Source organism: Lutjanus erythropterus, chromosome 16 (assembly GCF_056507025.1).
Source record: "Lutjanus erythropterus isolate fLutEry1 chromosome 16, fLutEry1.hap2, whole genome shotgun sequence".
NCBI lineage: Eukaryota > Metazoa > Chordata > Actinopteri > Lutjaniformes > Lutjanidae > Lutjanus > Lutjanus erythropterus.
The window spans coordinates 34,495,331-34,504,619 of NC_139332.1; the positions used below are offsets into that span (position 1 = coordinate 34,495,331).

The following is a 9,289-nucleotide window of genomic DNA, read 5'->3' on the forward strand; positions in this document are numbered from 1 at the left end:
AGATTATAAACTTGGATCAAGTAGCTCGTGACAAATAAGGTGTGTCAGATTTAGAACACTGCAGATCTTATTTTAATGTGTCAGATGTAGATTCAATCTAAATATCAGAATCAGACTCGGTTTCAGCAGCTACTCAGTATTAAAGGACTCGGTTCGGGGCCAAAGAACCACATCAGGACATCTCTAGTTGTTGCCATGCTCAGTTCAATTACAAAGTGATTTAGGGCTGACCTGAATGCTTCAAAGCTCTCAGCATTGCCATGGTGATGGACATCCTAATGAGTAATTAAATGTTTCATCAGCTGCACCAAAAAAAAGAGGCACAAGACCGATCAAGAGCAAGAAATGGACCTTAATGGGTCTTGAAAACATGCTTGCATTTGCTCAACAATCAGTCGCTCATCAAGTTGAATTTTGAGACTTTGGACAGGGAGATGGAACAAACAATGGCTGATGTCTCCCCTCATGTCCTCGTCTCTCATTAGACTCTTAATTATAGGGCTGGGCAGTATAAAAACAAACAAACAAACAAAAAAAAGTAAATATCCACTAGTTTGAGGAAGGTATGGTAGCTTGAAACTTAGAATATTTGCAGGTAATTCTCACTACAGCTTTGTAGCCCCAAAAGTGATATTCAGGACAGACAAAAAGTCATGATAGGACAATTGGTTTGTTGAAAATTGCAGTACAAAAGATTACTCTGTGGTGACACCATTGTTTTATTCCAATACTGCGAGCCTTCTCCAACACAAAGTTACAGTTCCACAAATACCTTTTAATGCAACGTTGTACAAAAACACCAAACAGTACCCGTCACCAACTAGCTACAGATGTCGGGGCTACTATGCCTGCTCAAACTGCTAATGCAATCCAAAACACAAAAGGCAGATCATGAAAAAATACATGAGGAGTTAACAGAAGCAAAAGTTTAAAGTGGTTCAAATCTGACAGATCTAAGGATGAAACGTACTGTAGTGTGTGCAAACAGTTTACCCAAGTAGCCGAAAAGTCTAGCTCATTTTTAATTTTAGCATCTATCCCTGTGAATACGTTTTGGTCAGTATGAGATTATACTGTCAAACCACTCCAGCTAATCATGGTTTATTAGGCCTATATTGGGGACAGCTTCATTCAGAGAAAATTACAGGAGCCACTGACACAAGAGAAATAATTGTGCCACATTAAAACGAGACCCACATATTATCAGGAAAGTTTGTTTTTCCATGCAGTAGTGAGGTCATCCAATAATAGTCAATTCACGAGGCCAAAAAACAGCAAAGTGTGAACAATAACCTATGCTCTACTTTGCCTTTGCATAAGGCATGTGATGGACTCTAAATAGCTTTCAGTCCGGCCATGCAGACCGACTCTGCTCCAGTATAACTGTCTACATTCCCAACTGACACGGTAACAGCCAGCAATGAGCTCAACCAGGTCAGCCATATGTCACCGTCAGACTGAAACTTTTAATTAAAACGTCTGCTAGACGACAAAATGGGTCATTCCAGAATCAGACATTCAACATTTAAAAAAAAAAAAAAGGTTGTCTGTCGTATCACTTTTTTAAAATCAGCTGAGCAGAGGTTTTGGCATGAATGTGCTGTCCTTTTTTTTTTTTTTTTAAAGAGAAACACAGGTACCACCACCACCACCACCATAACCAGACACATCACATTTCTGTCTCACATCAACGAAGCGGCGGAGGAGTTCCAGGAAGAGGAGTCACTGTACAGTACAAATACAATGCTGTTTGTTCCTGGAGGCTGCTGTGTGCTGAGAATACCGTCATTTGTACCCACGTCCCCGGTGGTGACGTCAACACCTGAGACTCTCTCCGACAGCCGCCGGTGAAATTCCCCAACATCCGGGGGTGCAGTCAAGGCCGTTTGTCTATGTACGCCGCCCATTTCCAGCTCGTTCTCTGGGGGACACTGAAAGCCTGGCCACCACCTATCAGATTAATCACCGCTGACTCATGAAGCAACTGTGATGGATGTTGAAATTGCAGACGATCCACCTCCTCCACCACATCGGGAGTAAGCACACCGGGCCCGGCAACCACAAGTGAGCTGAAGTCACCCATCATACGAGGGACAGTAGCTTCAAATCATCCATTATGCCGCCTTTAAAAGATGCTAAACTCCAGCCACTGAGGTAAACTCACCCAAAATAAACCCCAGAGAGGCAGATACGTTGCTGTAATTTTAAGGACAAACCCCCTCTGATACTCTCACACTGTTATATCATCCATCTGTGATGTGCAATGCTTTTGTCATCAACTCACTGTACCCACTTTCCCGTCTGCTTCCACTTCAGTCAGTGGTTCCCTGCGTTTCCCAGAATGCCTTTCAGCAGCCCCCAGAGAGTGGGCGTGAACTTGTTGATTTCACTCAAAGGTAGGTGTACACAGGCATGCAAACAGCTTGAGAGTGTGATCATTCAGCTGTAGGGGGTATACGCATTTCTAATCACAGCTACGTCCCTTTACTCAAACACAACGCGTCCTGTGGCTGCACTCGCTGCAGGCTGGTGTATCGAGGCTGCTGTGGACGTACATACAGAGAGCGCTCTCCCCCTCCTCCTCCTCTGCAAAGGACTGCTACCCTCATGTTAATGTTAAACGTTGGTGTGAAAGAGCTGCTCTCAGAAGAAGCTTCTGCTCTTTGATTCTGAAGCACTGAAAAAGAAATCTTATATTTATGGTTGATGGTTTACGCAATCAATCAGCTACTCGACTGAGAAAATCAACAGGGTTCAACAATAAGGATTGACCGAGCCAAGTAAAATGCCATGACAGGCAAGTAAATCATTAATCATTAAAGTAATTTTTCGTGCAAAATAGCAGAAAATGCCACTTTAGCCCCTCAAATATGGAGATTTCTTGCTTTTCTTTATTTATTATCAGATTAAACTGAATATATTTGGGTTTTAGACCGAGAAACAAGACATGTAAAGACATCACCCTGGACTCTGGACGTTATTTTTCTGACATTTTTTAGATGTTGCAGTCTTAAATCAAACATGACAATTAACTTTGCTGTTTAAAAACCACTAATATAAATAAAAAAATGTACATGAGCAAGTAAAAATATACTTCAGGAAAACCTGACCTACTAGCCTAAACCGTGCAAGTGAAAAAAAAAAACCTATACTGAACCCTGTGATCAGTCAAGAAATCCTGAGGATCAATGAAGTCATTTATCAATACAAAGTCAATTCATTTCAACCTCACAAATGTGACTTTTCTCTGTTTTATATCACCGTAAATTAAAAGCTTTTAAAAGTAGGGCTGCAACTAACAATCATTTTCATTATCAGTTAATCCAATTGTAATTTTCTCAATCAATTAGTGGTTTGATTCTGAAAATGGTAAAAAAAAAAAAAAATGTTGATCACGGTTTCCCAAGGTGACGTCCTCAAATGTCTTGTTTTGTCCATAATTCATGCTTGAGAAGCTGAAATCTGAATTTTCACAGACTAATCAATTAATCGATTAACCAAAAATATTTGTTTACTGGGCTAATCAATAACGACAATAATCTCTACTTGTATTTCTACTCTGTTTTATCTCATTATAAATTCATTGTTTCAGTGGTTTACAGGTTTAATCAACTACTGACTGAAAAATCAATCAACACCAATCCTGACAATCGATCCTGACAATCGATCAAGACAAAGTGTAATTAGTGTCAACCTGTCAAGTTGTGATGGGCACGTTTTACTATCATCCAATCAGATCATTGGAAAAATAATAAAAAGTTGAATTCATGGTTAAAAAAATCATTAGTTGTAACCCTATCTATAACTAAAACATCCTGTCACCAAACTACAGTGAGACTGTTATCTGAAAGTGATGAAATCAATCAAAAGTTTTGATTAATAATTAATTCTTTAAGTTAAGCAGAAATGCTAAACGTTCACCAGCCTTCAGCCTCTCTCTCTTTTTTATATGATAATAAACTGAATATCTTTGGGTTTTTTCAGTGTAGATGCACTTCCAGCACATGAACTTCCCTCATGGACTAACCTTTGGAAGAACTCAGTGAGTTTCCTCCACATGTACCAGGGTTTAAAATAAGTTTTGGGGACATTTAAATCCCCCTCTACTTTCCAAAAGTGGAGCAAGTTTAGGGGTGGGGCTTGCAGAGCTGAACATTTCTGATTGGCTGTGTTTTATTTCAGCCGCCTCTTTTAAAAATGTTGAACTGCAAACAAGTTTGATTTTTTTGTTCACTGTGCTTCAACACATCAACATGGAGTTACAGAAGAAAGCATGCTACAGATGGGTCGATGATGAAGCCCAGGCCTTATTGAGCTTTTGTGCTGATGACGAAACTGTGCAGTGTTGCACAAAAAATGATGCCTGTCCGTTTCTTTATGTAGCGTCATCGTTGCTTTTCTATAGATCAGCAGACTAATTTGCCTGATCTCAGGGGCCTTCAGACCACAGTGGAAACACAGACAAGAGTCGACCCAAGGAACCTTTCAGTTCCTGAGACTAAAATTTCAAGGTACTTTGGGTGGAAAATTGTGACAACTATTTTCCTCTATTATTGATATTTTACTGAATATACAAACAGTCAAAACATGAACTGACAGTTGACAATAATTTGTCGCGTCCTACATTCCCTGCTGCCAGATTTCAATAAAGCTGCTGTAAATATCTGGATGTGATGAACAGATTCTGCATCATCCATGTTTATTTACAATAATACAGTTATCAAATAACACAGATCTTATAAATGCAGTGTAGTGGAAAGAGCTTTTTCCCCAGATTTTAACAGACAGTTCACTCCAAAATCAAAAGCACATATTTATATTCTGGCCTTTAGTTCTATTTACCCATCTAGGTTTGGTGGAGATATTTTTTTTCTCATAGTTCTCTCTGCTCATATATATTTTTTATATTCTTGAACGGAAGTACCTGTAACATCAACAATTTCCCCCACAGGTATCAATGAAGTATTTCTGATTGTGAGATGTCTGCTATCTGTCAAATGTAGTTGGACTAAATGGCGTTCACCTTGTGGCGCTCAAAGCACCAAAAAATAAATTTGAAAAACTCAAACAGTGTCACTTTCCAAAAATCATGACCCGGTTGCTCAAGATTATCCACAGACCTTGTCATGAGCAGTTTCATGTATGAAATACTTTCTGTCTGAAGAAAAATTACTGCTGAATTTTCCAAATGTGTTTTTGGTGCTTTGAGCACCACAAGCCGAGTTCCATTCAGTCCCATTATACTGGAGAGAAGGCAGACATCTCTACAGTTTATATCTCAAAAACTCTGCAACTCAGACCAAAAACATCTGGATGGATAAATATCACCACAGGCCAGAGGAAAAATATGTATTTTTTTTTTATTTGGGGTAAACTGTCCTTTAAAATTTCACTTAGTCACTTTGCTGCAAGTGAAGCTTCACACCAGAATGTTCATGTGGCCAAACTCTAAGTGTGTCAATTATAGAGGACGGGAAGCACTTCTCTAATGTACCCTCACTTTACTAACCCGGTGAGGCAGGCAGGTGTAGGTGTGCGGCTCTAAAAACCCTGGCTAAAACACATCCTCGACCACACATGGCCCTGCAACCATATGCAAGGTGATATCATCCACAAACACGCACCTACACACACACCTACACACATGCATACCCAAACACACACACACACACACACACACACACACACACACACACACACAATCAAATACACACACAGTAAGTTAGGTAAGGCTAGCCAACACCTGTGAGCCCATGAGGCAGCAGTGCAGTTAGTTTGCAGTGTTTCTGCATTAGCATGATGCATTAGCATTCATGAGGCAATTATGCTCACGTTGGAGCCAGTCATGGCACTCATGTGTATACGTGTTGAGTGTGTGTGTTTGTGCATCTGTCTTTTTCTTCATGACTCTAATGTAACACACATGCATACACACACACACACACAAAAAAAACACATTTAGTCCTCTTTTTTTAAGCTGTTAGGTGAATCTATATGCTGCTGCTGTTGCTGCTGTATTCAGGGGCACCACAGTGAGACACAAAATGGGAGGGTTTTGTTGCATTGTGCCGAGGCGGTGCTGTATTGTATGGATGTATGCATGCATGTATGGCAGCAGATGAGACAACAACCTCATGATTAAATAAAAAACTGTTCGCCTGTCTGTTTAACACACCGCAGCAGCACCACAAACACCGACAAAACGAAGGCAGCAAAAAAATACCTGTTTTTCTTTTACGCAGGGGCTCCACAGAGAGGATGCTGCTGATCCTATAGATGCGGCACCCGTCACCATTTTCCCCCCTTTGAAGAAAAGGAGAAGAAGACAGTGTCTCATATGAACTGAACTAAAATGCGATTTTTTTCCCCCCCGTTTCCTCTCAATAAATCAATGGAGGCTCAACAATAAAGCGCAAACATTGCAGTGCCACACATGCGCCCTGCCAGTGAAAATGTGGCATCATTGACGCCTTTAAGTTCATATTTTCAGTCAGGATTAACAGTGAAAAGACTAACTCGACTGAGGATGCTATAAACTATCACACACTCATTTTCCTCTGTTACTAGCTCTTAAGTTAAAACATGATAAGCCACTTCATTTCACATTTTTAACGCCTCAACAAGCCAGTAAACCACGATGTTTACCTGCTTTCTTCTTTTGTCGCCTTCGCTTGGATCCTATTGTGATTCCTGGATTGTTAGAGAAAATGTGTCACCTACATTTTTCATTGTAATTCCCAGGTCTGGAAGAGGAAAATTGATTAGCCGCAGTGAAGCCTCGCTCTCTGTTCCCCTCCACAATACAAAAAAACACGAACACAATGAAAGCGTAGAAAACCAGCGAGAGGACGCGTTTAGAAAAATATCTTTGAGTGTTCAGTTAAGTCACGTTGTTTCAGGTCGGTCGTTGCGGTGAATGACTGAGCGCTCTTCCCCCCCCGTGATGCTCAGCGGCTCCACACACGACGCTGATGTTGCTCCCTCTGCCTCTCCGACACAAACTGCTCTCACTGAGGTCCGCTGTGCTCCGTGGCCAAGTCATTGATTGGACAATATGGCACTTGCCCACGTTTGCATTCCTCAAGTGCTGGAAGTGACCGACCAATCCTGGAGCGGACAGTTTTAATCGTCGCTCCTGATTGGCCGAGTCGCGTTCGAAACCGTTGGTAAATTCCCGATACACGCGCACCTGTGACTGCTTACAGTTAATGTAAATATTAATGCGCTGACCGTTAGTCTACATTGACTGAACGTTAAAGCACTTACCAGAGATGATTAGTTAGTCATCCATGTTAGTAAACACACATATTTTTATTGTTTATTTATGCTCTTAATCACACAACAACATGCAACCTAGGCTAATGTTTGTTTTTATCATTTGCCACTTTCCAAATGTGCTTACAGTTAATGTAAATATTAATGTGCTGACCAGTTAAATATTAATGCATGGACCGTTAAGCTAACTAAATATTAATGTGCTGACTGTTAATCAAGCTAGTGCGTTGATGGTAAATATAATTAAATATTAATGTGCTGACCAGAGATGATGGTCGTCCTAAGGAACTTTATTTCTGAGCAATATCATGACATCAACTCACATATGACTTAACATATATATTTTTATTGTATATTTGTGTTCTTAATCACAATATCAAACCATATCTGCTTTCAATAAACCTGCAACCTAGGCTAACTTTTGGTTGTTTAGCTCGCTGTCATTAGCCACTGTCCAAATTTGCTTACAGTTAATGTAAATACTAATGTGCCGACCATTCTAGCTAAACATTAATGCATTAACCATTAATCCAGATAAATAATAATGTATGGACTGTTAAGATAGCTAAATATTAATGTGCTGGCCATGGAATAATAAAATACATGACATCATGTATTTGACTGAACATAATACCCACACACACACACACACACACACACACACACACACACGATAATGAGAATTTGTTAGCGTCCAGTAGTTTGATAATTTGTACCGCATTTGTTTCATAACAATGCCTTCCTGAGTTGCAGTCTCTCTTGGTAAATAACTTATTGTTATAAAATTTATTGTGGTAATAAAATATTCAGAGGAAATATTTCACATTTTGAGGAGTATAATAGCCTGCATTGTGAGGCAAAACAATACAGGAGATATAAATGCAGGTTAGGTTGTGGCTCGCATTTTTTGCTCATTTTAAACATCAACTTAACATTAATGCAGCAGTGTGTAGGATGCAGTGTAATCGAGTGCTACAGACTCATTATAGAACTTGACAGGGCTTTGCTACTTTTGCTACCTTTTTTTCTAGTGGCCACTCGCGGTATTGCAGTGAAAATTTCCCACTGGCCCCAAAAGCCATTTCCCCCACGGGCCACCATTATTAAAGACATGTCTGTAAAACTGTTCACAGGACACCTCGAACTGCAAACGAGGTCAAAAATGACTTTTTCTATTGTGAGTTTTTGATCCATTTTTATATATGCAATTTTGGTGAACAAACCTTTTAAAAGAGAATTAACTATAAAGCTGTAGAAGTATGGTTTATGCAATCCCCGGCCTACCATTCCCCATTGTGGTGTATAATCATCTATTATAGTAATTGACTCTGCAAGATAAATACCAGACTAATAAAGGTCTGGTATTAATCTCGTGAACTCTCTTCTGTGAATAAATAGGAGTTTAATATGAGTTTAGGTGGGGTTGCCCTCCCTTTCCTCCCTGCTTGGAGCTGTTCAATGGCTGCTTGATGAATGGGAGGAAAGCGGGAGGATGGAGGATGCAGAAGCGCCAAGTGATAATGCGGTGTCATCAGTTACCTTGACAACCACAGCCTGTACATCTAACGTGTTAATTATGAATTTTTGCCAGGAAATTAGCAGAGGCTTGTTCCCTGTTCTTGGCCCGGCCTCTGTAGCCCAGGCCTCCTGCCTCCATCACTCACTGCCGACTTAAACAACAAGAGAGAAAATATAATATGCAAATCTCTACGGCGCTCTGCCTCAAGCTCTGGCTCACATTCCTTGGCAATGCAAAGGTAGTGATGAAAAAAGCTACAGGCAGCAGCATCTTAACCCTGCAAAAACAACATTACAGTTTGGACAACACATTAACCGTTTAGACGTTTGCTCATTTTGGTTCAAATACTGGAGAAAGACGTGACAAAACATAGCGTGAAAGACGTAAAACCCTGAACTAAAGATGCACAGAGTTGTTCACGTTTTAGCATCAGCAGGCCTGTCGGTTTTATAACATGCACACAGGCATGTCGGTGGAAAATAACAGATCAAATAA

The 9,289-nt window shown here is 40.2% G+C and overlaps 1 protein-coding gene across 2 annotated transcripts in view; it reads right to left on the reverse strand.

Annotated features, from left to right (window-relative positions):
* shisa7b (shisa family member 7) overlaps positions 1 to 7,007 on the reverse strand; it is a 49,396-nt gene extending 42,389 nt beyond the window's left edge. Inside the window, exons 1-2 of one of the 2 annotated variants that reach the window (XM_084739040.1) lie at positions 6,646 to 7,007; positions 6,224 to 6,303 (exon numbers count right to left, since the gene is read on the reverse strand). The gene's annotated coding sequence lies outside the window, so the exon portion shown is untranslated. The remainder of the gene's footprint in view (positions 1 to 6,223; positions 6,304 to 6,645) is intronic. The other variant, XM_084739041.1, reaches the window with a different exon arrangement.
* Between the last annotated feature and the right edge of the window lie 2,282 nt (positions 7,008 to 9,289).